This window comes from Perognathus longimembris, chromosome 2 (genome assembly GCF_023159225.1).
Source record: "Perognathus longimembris pacificus isolate PPM17 chromosome 2, ASM2315922v1, whole genome shotgun sequence".
Classification (NCBI taxonomy): Eukaryota; Metazoa; Chordata; class Mammalia; order Rodentia; family Heteromyidae; genus Perognathus; species Perognathus longimembris.
Window position 1 is genome coordinate 66125282 of NC_063162.1, and position 13818 is coordinate 66139099.

Below are 13818 nucleotides of genomic sequence, written 5' to 3' on the forward strand. Positions count from 1 at the left end.
AACAGAAGGGGGGAAAGAGCAGGAACAGCCATGGCAAGCCTTCTCCTCTCCATATCAATTTTCATCAACCCAGAGTCATGCCACCTTGGGCAACTTCAAAGTCGAGCTGTTTCACAAGTGGTCAGCTCTTGTCTGGGGAAATCCCAAACAACCCAAAGGGAGAGGTACATGCAGAGTGTTTATCCCAGAGCCATTTGGTTTTTCCTGCATCTGTCTTCCATTTACTTAATGATTTGAAAGATACCTTAGGCCCAACTGTTGGATGGAGATTCTTTTTTAACTCTTCTCTATATATGTAAAAAATACCTTAGAAATACAAAAACATTTTATCCTGCTAGCTATGCAGAAGCTCTTCAGTTTGACATAATCCTATTTTTCCAGTCTTTTTTTGATTCGTTGGGATTCTGGATCCTTGTTCAGGATGTTCTACCCCTGCTTAGAAGGCCTAGGGTTGCCCTATCCCTGTAATATGTTCACAGTGTCTGGCCTTACACTGAGGTCTTTGATCCATTTAGAAGTGATTCTGGTACAAGGTGATATATAAGTATTTAGCTTCTGTTTTCTGCATGTATATAGCAAATTTTGCCAGCACCATTTGTTGAAAAGGCTGTCTTTCTTCCAGTCTGTGTTTTTGGCTCCTTTATCAAATATTAGGTGGCTATATGTTTGTGGGCTTCTTTCTGGATCTATTCTGTTCGATTGTTCCTCAGGCCTTTTCTTATGCCAGTACCAAGCTGTTTCTATTACTAAGGCTTTGTAATAAAGCTTGAAGTTTGGCATTGATATTCCTCCAGTGCTGTTCTTCCTGCTGAGGATTGTTTTTGCTATTCTGGGTCTTTCACTATTCCATATGAATTTTTGGATTGATTTCTCTATTTCTTTAAAGAAAGTTACTGGGGTTTTAATAGGTATTACATTTAATTTGTCTATTGCTCTGGGATAGCTATGTACAGATGATCATATAAAATAATATTCTATGAAATGAATGAACTCCAAGAAAAAAAAAAAACTAGAGACATTTTTTAGTTGCCATTGTTTCTAGTTTTGGCTTTTTTTTCTTTCTTTTGTTTGTTAGTTTGTATTTGGGGAACAAGGGAGGGCACATAAAAGGTGGAACAAGGATGAACAAATGCAACAGTGAAACTCACTGGACAGTGTGTGGAAAGTGAACTGGATATCTTGTGGGTAGGAGAAGGGAGGGAAAAATGGGGAGAGAGTGATGGAAGGAGAGACATGGTCCAAAAAGAATTGTACTCATTACTCATCACCTGATTCATATAATTGTCACCTCTCTGTATGTCAACTCTACAATAACAGTTTAGAAAACATCCCCAAGCAAGGGAGAGAGGGAGGGAGAAGAGAGAGAGGAGAGAGAGAGAGAGAGAGAGAGAGAGAGAGAGAGAGAGAGAGAGAGAGAGAGAGATTCATGTAAAAATTTACAAAAAAGGAGCTAGAGATATGACTCATGTGGGAGGATATCTTCCCAGAAAGTACGAGGCCCTGGGTCCAAATCACAATAAAATAATTAATTAATTAAATGAATAAATAAAATAAGTGTATATAAAATACATATTAAAATACATGAATTTGTAGATTCTGATAACTGTACTTGTTCTAAAAATCACTCTATATTCTATATAAATTTGATTTGCCAATTATACTTCAGTGAAGCTAAGAAGAATTTTTTAAATTTTTATTAGCACATACTAATTGCAAAACTTATGGTTTAATCATAAATAAAATGTTTAAATAGCTTTTTAAATGTAGCTACATATTACAAAGATGATAAAAATCACCATAAAGGAGTAAATAACCATTTATAACTAATCAATTTCTTTGGAAATAAAGCTTAGAACTGACTTATTAGAGCCATATCTGTAATATCTATTTGGAAGGTGAAGAAAAGAGGATTTTTATTTGAGGCTAGCCCAAGCAAAACAGTTATGAAGACTTAAAACAAGCTGGCTGTGCCAATTCACACTTACAATCCCAGCTTCTCAGGTGAGAAGGAGGAGGACCATGTGAAATTGGCTCTGGGAAAAGCAAGAAGGTATCTGAAAAGCCAACCTAAAGACCAGAAGGGGAGGGAAGGGGAGTGTATGGAAGAAGAAATGGGAAGAGGGAAGTTATGCAGGACAGGATGTCAACTAATAAATGTGGGAAGAAACACAGGATGGGAAAATATCACTTACAACAACCACTGTCATGGCTCTGCCAGGGGAAATGACCAACAGATTCCTGTTGCTGGGAAATTTCTATAAGAAATGGGACTTGTATGGTCTCAAACTCACCCCAAAGGGGAAAACTAGCAGGGGTCATAATCATGTCCCCAGCAGCAAGGTGAGTGCCACCCAGGGCCTTGATATAGCAGAGAAGAGACGGAGCATCACTCCCCCACCACCTTGGCCTCCAGTGATCACAGTGAAGTCATGAGTGACCACTTGGCAACCAAAATCAAAACACCTAGCCCACAGAAATGTCAGTGTTGCAAATGACAAAGAACCAAGAAACGCTTCCTCCTTACCTAGGACTAATAAGAGTATTAAAAACTAAATGCAAGATGGGTTCTGAAGACTGGACTTGACAAATGTTGTAGTGACTGACGTCGGTAGCTGCTCATCGTGACAGATGGATACTGTCTATTTTACGTGTGTCCTAGAGTTCACCAGAACTTAATGGAAAAGTAAGGTACTAACATTGGGGGAGTGTAGCTCATTCCAGCCCTCATGTGCCAAACTTTTCTGTAATGACAAGGAACTAGGAACACTTAACTACTCTATGATTTTTCTGGATGCCACAATTAAAACCAAACAACAAAATTAAAAGAAATGATAAAATATGAAAGAAGCCTATCCAGGTGTGGGCAGCTCTATGACCAGACACCTTTCTTCCACCAATAGATGATTTTCAGGGGCTATCCTCCAAATGGCACTTTGGGGATAAATTACAGGACAGAAGGAGAGATCTTTGTCCTTCCTACAGACAAAAATCTCACCAGAGCAGACTCTGGCCCCCTAGGCTGGCTTTGGTATGTAGAGAAGCATGAAGCAGGAGAGAGAGTCAAGGTACAAGAGCTCCTAATGCCACAGTTGAACTGGAGATGGAGATGGCTTCCTCCCAGGCTGTTCCTGAGAAGTTAACTCTTAAACAGACTCTGTAAGCACTGTTACAGAAGGAAGGGTGGGATGAAGACAATGTTCTGCCCGGGCAGTGGGGACCCCCGTGAATGGGCTAGCCCCATGGGGTATGCCTGTGGCCTGCACTGTGCAGGCCCATGCAGGTGTGAGCTGGGCCCCTTCATCCTGTCAAGTACTTGCTGGCCAGGGCCCCCAATTCCATCATGCATCTCTCCACAGCTACACAGGTCACACACACTGCTAGGTCCACTAGACCTGCCCTGTCCCCACCCGGTGGGCAAGGTAGGTACCAAACAGCCCTCAGGGATGGACAAGTGCTGTGTGTCACAGACTCCACTTTGCCACGTATTCATTGAGACCCTCAAGGTCAGTGTGAACACAGCCTTCCCTATGACCATATACTCGGCGTTCAAAGACATTGAGGGACCACCAATGCTCCTCAACACAGATCAACTTCTAAATCGCTATGGCAGCTCATTTGGCCTTAGTGAAGTATGTTTTATCATTCCAAGACTTTCCACTGCACTACTCATGTCTGTTTGATCTTGAATTTGTGTAGTCTAGCTCAATGTTTTCTCCCCTTCCCTCCACTTCCTTTTCCTCCTGTCCCCTCCCTTCTCCTACTCATCCTTCCCCTCCCCTCCTCTTTCCTTCATTTCCTTCTTCCTTTCCTTTCTTTCCTTCCTTCTTTCTTTTTTTAGTGCCAGTAATGAGGCTTGAACTCTGTGCCTAGTCACTATCCCTGAGTGCTTTTACTCAAGGCTAGCACTCTACCACCTGAGCCACAGCTCCACTTCCACCTTTCTTGCAGCTAATTGGGAGATTAGAGTCTCTTGGACTTTCTTGCCTAGGCTAGCTTTGAACTGAGATCCTTAAATCTCAGCCTCTGGAGTAGCTAGGATAACAGGCACTAGCCACTGGCACCCAGCGATGCTTTCTTATCTGCTTATTTGTAGTGGTGCAGAGAGAAAGAAAGGTCATGAACTTGCTAAAGCTTACTTTTGTGCCTATAATTTAAATATTAAAACATAATGGGACAATGTTATTTCCTTCTTTTTTAATGTTTGGCAGAGTAGCTTGGAAGGACAGAGGAATATATGTTTATAAATGTGTGCCAGGCTGAGAGGTGATCAAATGATTCTGTTGTGTTTGTTTTTGAGTAGTTATAGGAAGTAAAAAGAAAAAGAAAATCTTGACAGGCTTTGGGTTGCCTTTACTGTTTTGAAATTTAAAAATAAATAGTTCTTTTCTCTCCTTTTTTGTGAAAGCCATCCATAGATCTCCACACTGTGGGAACGTGTTATTTGTTGAAGTTTCCCAGGCCACATTAAAGACAGAAAAACATGATTAAGTAAAGAAAAATTGAAATGTTCCAGCTCTTGTGCCCCGACTAACTGAAACACTTTGATTTCCAGTGTAGGAGCCAGTCATGGTGGAAGGGCAGGCCCAGTCCAGCTGTGAGATGAGGTCCAGTGTCCAGTGGTAGACAAAGCCCTTATCCCAGGCCTGCTCAGGCCTGCCTGCAGTGACAGTGATGGAGCCCCATGGCTGTCCAGCCAGAGAGACATTCACAGTATAGAGCCATTATCCTGAGACCAGTGTTTCTCAAATAGCCACCTCCCTCTACCCCTCATGGAAATTTGTAAAAATGCATTTCCTACATATGTTCCTGTCTGCTCCAACATGGCAGCCCTTATAACATGACTATGGGCAATGTGGCCAAGTTTATCTGCTTTGAATATTCTGATGACTAGAGACCATAGCACCGGGTGTTGGATAAAGTAGAAAGAAAATAGGATGGTTTTTTTTGTATCACATACAAAAATCAAGTAAAAATGAATTAAAGTCTAGGATTGAGATCCAACACCATAAGATTACCGGGAGAAAATGTACAAGAAAATCTCCATGCTGGACTTGATTTTTTAAAATACAACACAGTCAACAAAAACAAGATGTGACACACATAGAGCCTTAGGTGTGCTGGAAATAGCTTAACATCCCTAATAATCAGGGAGATGAAAATCACAACTACAATTAGATATTACCTCATTGTACCAAAAAAAGATAAATGTTGAATGCAGAGAAATTGTAACCCTGGTATGCTTGTGGTAGGAATATAAAATGATGCTTCCATTACAGAAACACTATGGAAGTTCCTCAAAAGATTAAAGTTAGAAAAAGTAATAATAAAATAAGAACTACCACATGATCCAGGAATCCCACTTCTGGGTAGAAATCTAGAAGAATTGAAACTGGGAACTTGTAGAGATGTCTGAAGTTCCCAGTGCAGTACAGCATTATTTACAAAACAAATACAGGGCTACCTACATTGGCATTGACTGTGATGAATGGTGCATAGCGCAACATTATTCAGACATTTTTACATCGTAGATGAAAGGGGAAAGTGATACTAAAGGAAGGAAGTCAGTCACAATCTAGGCAGACAAGGAAATTGTCCAATGAGAATAAAGTTCCAATTATGCACTATAAATAAATTCTACAGTTCTGCTGCACTTTGTGGCGCCCAAAGTTAGAAAACAATTGTGAATTAAAAAGGCTTAATTGAATCCCATGAGTTCTTAGACACATACACATATACACATACACATATACAAACACTTATACACATGCATACACACACATGTTCACATATACACACAGAGCGCAGGACATTTTTGGAGGTGGTGGATATGTGCACAGCCTTAACTTTGATGATGGATGGACAGATATTTGTATGCGCAAACTCATTAAGTTATATACGTAAAGTATATAAATACATTTTTATATAAATTAAATATCAAAAAAGCTTATTCATGAAAAAGTCCTTAAAAGATTAATATATCATCTGCATATAAAGACAAGTCATAATGCAAGACTATTGCTCTGTGAGCTGGGAGCCAGAATGACTTGAGATGAGGGACAAATTGGAAAACCAAAAATTCAAAAAGCAGAATGTCTCAGGATAAAAATGGTCTCAATCAAACCCAGATCAGGAATTCAGAAAGCTGACTAGGATCCCAGCCCTCCTTCCTCTCAACTTCACTCCTCTCTTCTGTCTGCGGTGGATACTACTGTAGACAGGCCTTTCCCTCATGGTTACAAGGCGGCTGCCAATGCTGCTGAGACCACAGCTTCCAGGACTTACATGAGAAAAGCACAGAGGGCCTTCTTTTGGGAAGTTCCCATGAGCCTCCATTTGTCATTCCTTGCCCTTGACGTGCAGTGGCACAACAGCATCCAGCACAAGCCCCGTGTTGACTGGCAAGGGAGAGAAACGAAATTATGTCAGTTAACATTCTTGTTCCCATACTAAACTTCCCTCATCCCTGAGGTCATTCTCGGTGCCTCAGGCGGAGACAGAATTCCAGGCAGCATCTGTGTTAGGTTTATTAAAATAGGTAGCTGATAAAGGAGAATGCCACACGGTATTCTGGCAAGAGAGAAAGTTTGTCATGGAACTGCTGGCCTGTGGCAGAGGTGATGCATGGGGAGAGAAGGGGCGACCCCCATCCGGCTCTATCTTATCTAGGGCAGGAGCAGGGAGGTGTGTCCAGGTGGATTAGGATGTGACCTCAGGAAACGGGGAGGTAACTGCTCCAGATCTGCTGGTTACCCAGGTAACTGGGTGGAGACTTAACCAGTTGGGGGCATGTGCATGGAGCCCTCCCAGGGCAGACCTTACAATCTGATCAAAGTATTTAAAGATATTTTATACTTCTTGGCCTCTGAGGCAAATGACAGCAAGAATGATTGAAAGCTTGAGAAGGAGGCTGGAGCAGAGAATGTGCAGGGAAAGGAAGCTTTGAAGAAGGGTCACCAGCTACTTGGAGCTCAGAAGTGCAATATGCGTGCTCAAGACTCAAGGCACACTTGAAAAGGTCTCAGAGAGCCCCTGTTTGTCCATCTGACTAGTCTTTGCTCTGTGGGAATACAAGAAATAAAAGCCAAGGCAGAACTGTATATTGTCAGCTTCATTGGGAAGTGCCCTGCTCAGAGCCAGTTGCCAAGATTGGCAAGCTGTTCGTTATTTTCTACTTCACACTCTAGAGATTGTACTGATTCTCTCAAAGTGTAGCTATATATCAACAAGGATTTTAATGAGTACAAATGTCAATAAATACAGTATTTGTAAAAAAATCTAATTTGGGAAAGTCACTGTGAAATGGATAACTAAAACTTTCAACATAAACAACAGCAAATCCTAAGGAAGGGTAGATGTGATATCCAGCATTAGCACACTTTAGCATTCAAAATGCTGAAATTTCATCCCCAGATTGCTATGTATATAGGGAAAGTGTGGGCCTATTGACAAGAACAAAATAAAATTACTGGAAATTATCCTTGAAGAAGTCTAGGGTCTTCATAGACAGACTAAATCAATTTGCTTAGATGTATCTAGCTAGAAGCTAAATTAAAACACTATAAACAGAAAACCAAGAGAATACTGTGTGAAAAATCACAAATATCAATATACAGAAATTATTTTAAAATGAACCAAATATAAAATCCAGATCTGAAAACTATAGCAGGTGAACATGAAGTTTTACTCAAGTGGCTCAATAGCAGATGTGAATGGCCAAAATTCTGGGGAACCTGAAGGTGAGATGGGTAAATTATGTATCAGGGGAGGAAGGAAGCAAAGGGCTATAAGAAACCATGGTCTTGGTGGGAGATCACTATTCTTTCATTGTATTTGCTCATGACTGGGAAGAAATGATGCAACTTCAAAATTCTGTTTGTATCTCACAGAAGAACTATTTTTTTTTTTTTTGGCCAGTCTTGGGGCTTGGACTCAGGACCTGAGCACTGTCCCTGGCTTCTTTTTGCTCAAGGCTAGCACTCTGCCACTTGAGCCACAGCACCACTTCTGGTCGTTTTCTGTATATGTGGTGCTGGGGAATTGAACCCAGGGCCTTATGTATATGAGGCAAGCACTCTTGCCACTAGGCCATATCCCCAGCCCTCAAAGAAGAACTATTGGCATTGTTTTCCCAAAGCCCTTCTGTAAAGTAAATAGATCACGATCTCGAATTTACAGTAAAGATGGAAGCACCTCCCATATTCACAGATGGGCAGAATTAATGTGGAAATGGCTTTCCCACCAAAATGTAAATCTTAATCTCATTTCTTACAGAAACAGAAAAATCAACCCCCAAACCCACAAGAGTGCAAAAAGCACTGGATAGCTATAGCAATTTTCAGCAGAAAAAGCAATGATGAAAGTTCCATTATTCCTGACTTCAAATTACACTACAGAGCCATAGTCATACACACAGGTTGGTTATGGCATGTAAATAGACGTGAGGACCAATGTAATAAACTGGAAGGCCCAGAAATAAGCCCATAGAGTTACAATCATCTCATTTTAGACAAAGGTGCCAACAACAAGAAGACAGACTCTTCAACAAATGTTGTTGGGAAAACTGACTGTTCACATGTGGAAGATGAGAGCCAGGCTCTGCCTCTCATCCTGTATGAAAATGAATACAAATTGACCAAAGAGGAAGTGGTGCTGTGGCTCAAGTGGTAGAGTGCTGGCCTTGAGCAAAAAAGAAGCCAGGGAAAGTGCCCAGGCCCTGAGCTCAATCCCTAGGACTGGTTAAAAAAAAAAGAAAATTACCAATGAAGCTGACTCCAGTGGCTCATGCCTGTAACCCTAGCCATTCTGGAAGCTGAGATAGGAGGATCCCAGTTTGAGGCCAGCCCTGGCAGTGAAGTCTGTGAGACTCTTATCTCCAATTAACTGCCCCCTTTCCCCCCAAGAAAGCTGGAAGTAGAGCTTTGTCCCAAGTGGTAGAGCTCTAGTCTTGAGCAAAACAAAGACCAGGGGCAGCACCCAGGCCCTGAATTCAAACCCCAGTACCTGCACAGAAAAAGAAAAGAAAAGAAGGGACCAATTACCTAAATAAAAACACTTGAAACTAATAGAAGAAAATACAGATAAGACCCTTGAAAACATAGGCTTAAACAACAATTTTCTGACTAGAATTCTAGTTCAGGGAAATAAGAATGAGAATTGACAAATAGGATTTCACAACAAAGGAAACAATTACTGTAATTAAACGGAGCAACTTGCAGAATGGGAGAAAATCATCACCCAGCATTCATTGGATTAAGGATTAACACCTAAATTACATCAGGAGCCCAAAGATTTAAACATAGTAAGAGCAAGCAATCCAATCAATACAATTTGAGAAGCTCACGTTAATTGAACTTCTCAAAAGAAGTACAAATGGAAGCTAGGCACTGTGATCCCTGTTACTTGGTAGCTTGAGATGAAGCATCATGGTTCAAGGCCCATAATAATAAAGGGGTCGAATCACAAAAAGATAGAACTACTGTAAATACATACACACTTATTTCATGATTAAAATGTTCATTCTATGCAAAAAAATTCAATGCAATTCTTATTAAAATGTAAGTGACATTCTCCACAGAAGTTGGAGAAAGCAATTCTAAAATTTATATGGAACTACAAAGGATATTAAATAGCTGAAATATCCCTTAGGAGTTGGGGATGTGAAAGCATATACTACTCGGCCTTGAAATAATTACAAAGCTATGATCATCCAAACTTCATGGCACTGGCATGAAAATGACATGAAGGCCAGTGGAATCCCATAGATGGTCCGTACAAAAGTTTACATGCTAATCACCTTCCCCTGCTCCAAAGTGCCAAAAACACAATGGGGAAGGAAGTATGCTGAATAACTAAACTGGGAAGATAAGGAGTGGAATGTAATCTCTTTTTCTCACACATACAAAAACGCTAAAGGAACCACATATCAAAATCAACAAATCTGCTAGAAGAAAACAAAGCACTACATTCTCGCCCCAGAGTACTGGGCTGGCCAGGATTCTTTTGTTTTGGTTGAAATCCCAACAGCACAGAGACAAAAAAACAAAAAACAGAGCGATAATATTACATCAAACCATAAGCTGTCTAAATGATAAAAGAAGCAATCAACATAGCAAAAGGACAACTTAATGCCAACTATGCATCTGACATAGGATTCAGATTCAGAATATATAAGGAACTCAGGCCACTCAATAATAAGGACAAACAAAATCAACCAACCAAAAACAGTCTGATAAAAAAGTGGACTGAAGAATTAAGTAGATAGTTTGCAAAAGAAGATGCACAAATGACTGCTGGAGTTCTGGACACCCCCTTTCTCCCCCCCACGGGGAGAATGGTAACCACAAACTCTATGAAAGAGCACTCAGCCTGGCCCTCCGCCAGCGGAAGGCCAAAGGCGTGCTCACATGGGCAAGCGCTAAGTTGAGGACGGGTTGCTGAAGCTTCCCCTCCCCCCAGTCCCCCCACATGTTACCGAGGGCGGAGGCGAAAAGGAAGGCATCAGGGACACGCTGCGGTGGTGGAAAGCGTCTCAAAGACTTTAATATGGAAGGGCACTTATATAGAAGTAATGGCGGGAAAGAAAGGGGGCTGGCCAAAGGGTCAGTCATAGGCTAGGGAGCATGTCCATCAAGTGACATCACGAAACTTCCCTTTGTGGGCGGGACAACCCCATCATGGTGGCACGCACGTGTTCACCTCCCAAGGGGTGGAGGCCAGAAGGTGGGAGGGACTTCTATTGTCCCAAGGCTGGTGGAAGGGCAGCCTTTCCCAGGCCATAATAATCCCCAACAAATGACCAACTGGCAAATTAAAAAAAAAATTCTCAACTGCTCACTAATTCTCAACATCACTAATCATCAGGGATTGCAAATCAAACTTATAGTGAGCTGCTTACCTTATCCTACAGAATGACTATTATCAAAGAAAAAAATAATAAATGCTGCTGCAAATATGGATTGAGTACAATGTATATGCCCTATTGTTATGAAATTAACTTAAAGTATTGTGAAAATCAACATGGAGACTCTGTATACTGTGCAATAAAATCTAACAAGCCCACTGCCGAGTCTCTATCTAGGGAGGGTGAGATCAGCACCCAGCCAGCTGACTTCCCATGTCTGACACTATTCACAATAGCCCAACACATGCAGTCATCTAAATATGGCTGAATATTTTTAAATGTGTTCAATATACACAGTGGAATAGCACTTAGCTGTACAAGGAGTAAAATCATGTCATGTGTAACAACACACCCAAGCCTGGAGAATGTCAAGCTAAATGAAATAAAAGCCAGACACAGGGAGAAAAATCTTACAAGATCTCGTCCATATGTGGAATGTGGAGATGTGGAAGGGAGGCTGAAGGGTAGGCCTGGAGGGCTGGGATCATAGAAGGACAGGCAGTGAGACCGAGGAATACATTCTTGTCATTCATTTTTCAGTGAACGGACTTGGTAACAATATTGTATTGGCTCATTTAAAATAGGTGGAAAGAGTATTTTAATGTCCTCACCACAAATAAGCTTTAAATGCCTTAGGTGATGGATTTGCTAATTACTCTTATTTGCTCATTATATGTACTTAAACAGCACTTTGTACCCCATCAATTAGTGTAATTATGATGTGTCAATTCAAAACAAAGTAAAAAAGACACAGAGTCATAACTAGAAGAAATTATAAAATGATTAGTCTGGGAGTTTAAAATAACCCTGAGTAACGTGCTAAGGATTCCACTGGAAAAATAGCCAACAAGTGAAACCAGATGGGCACAGGAGCACAGACGTGGAAACTCTATGAAAGAATCAAAGAGAAACGCTGGAGATCACAAAGGCAGACGCAGACACTGACGTGGAAACTCCATGAAAGAATCAAGTCAAAGAGAAATGCTGGAGGTCACAAAGGCAGACACAGACACAACCCCAGCGCACTGGGCTGACACGGCTGAGGGACACGTTAGTGAGCTTGATGTCAGTGACTATTTCCCACACTGAAACACCAAGAAAAATGGACATGTTAGCCAACACACACAAGAAAATCCCAGAAAGGTATGGCATAGACAGAACAAGAATGTTAGAAGGGAAAGGAGAAATCTCTAAAATTTGAAAAGTAAACTGCCCCAAATTCCTGACCAAACCAAACTCTAGATGTAGGCTGCTAAGCACACAGCAAGCTGGTAAGTGCATCATGCTCAAGCTACAGTCAATCAAGGACAGAGACCTAAGCTGGAAGGCCACCTGCCTCAACAGGAACAGGCTATAAATCACATTAGGCTTTTCTTGGAAGCTCTGCAAGCTGAGGAGTGGAGTGGAATAGTGAAAATGCTAAAGACAGCCATCCACCTACACCACTGTATCCAGTGAAACTGTCTTCCCGCGAAAGCAAAGGCATCCTCAGATCAAACCTGAGGAAACGTGTCAGGAATAAGCTAGCCCTCACCGCTCATTCGGGAACACCTGCCATTATCTACGTGAATAAAATAATAAAACACTGAATGATAGCAAAAGACCTTGAGTTTAAGCCCCAGTAGTGGCACACACAAAAGCGTAAGCAAAATTGTATTCCTATTTAGACACATGGACATTCCCAGTATGTGAATTTCTATTCCCTCATGACATTGCTGCTCTAAAGTATAGGTGTGTTTGAACAGCTGCACATCAGACCAAGAAAAATGCCTCAAAAACTTCCTCATTTACCCACAAAACAACTATTAGAATAGCAGCAGACTTTTCTTCAAGCGGAAATAAATTACAGAAGACAACAGAATGTTTCTTTCAAAGTGCTGAGAACAAACAGCTGGTGGCTGAACTAAAACATCATTTGAGAATACGTGCAAAAGAAATATTTTCTTTTTGAAGAAACATTCTCAATAGGAAATTACATGATAATATGATGCAGTTAGATGGAAATCAGTCTTAACATGAAAAGGTAGGATGCAAAGCCTAAACACTAGCAAATAAACAAATTTCTAAATATGTAAACCCAGAAAGTTGATTAAAAATATTTTCTCCATGTGACAAATCAGAATCTGGGTTTTAAAAATAAAGTATTCTCTTTTAAAAATAGAGTATTCTCTCTCTTCCTTCCTCCCTCCCTCCCCCATCTCTCTCTCTCTCTCTCTCTCTCTCACACACACACACACACACACACACACACACACATCCATGAATGCAATTGATTTGTTGGAGTTATGGCATGTGTGTGTATGTATATGTGTATGCACAAATGCTCACACTACTGGAGATTGAACTCAAAGCATGGATGATTGTCTTAGCATTTTTGCTCAAGGCTTGCACTCTACCACTTGAGCCACACCTCTGCTTTTAGCTTTTTGTTGGTTAATTAGAAATAAGTGTTTCATCATCTTTTCTGCTCACAATGGCTTTGAACAACAGTCCTCCCGTCTCAACCTCATGATTAGCTAAGATTATAGGTGTGAGCCATGGGTACCTGGTAGTTATAGCTTTGTTTCAATTTCACTGAAAGCATTTGAGAACTTTTGCTTTGACCCATGCATCAAATGAACATTTGGTGTTACATTTGCCTGAATAATTAAATCCAATGATACTTGATACTGTGACACTTCTAAAATAGTGTGTCACATTTTCGAGCAGTACCATGTAAAACGTGTCCTTTTGGAAATGTGGGTTTAAGAAGAGCTTCCTTGAGGTTCGCCAAACCCTTGGATTTGTTCCAGGGTAGTTTGAGGTACCATGTGGGAGCCAGAAGCAGGAGTAAAGTGGCGGCTAGAAAACCTGGGAGGGTGAAAATACAAAAACAAAAAACACCCACTGACCTGCTCGATTTTAAGTTTCTTTACAAG

At 40.9% G+C, this 13818-nt stretch overlaps 1 pseudogene; it reads left to right on the forward strand.

Moving 5' to 3' along the window:
- Window positions 1-2223: 2223 nt before the first annotated feature.
- LOC125344474 overlaps window positions 2224-13818 on the forward strand; it is a 96586-nt pseudogene continuing 84991 nt past the window's right edge.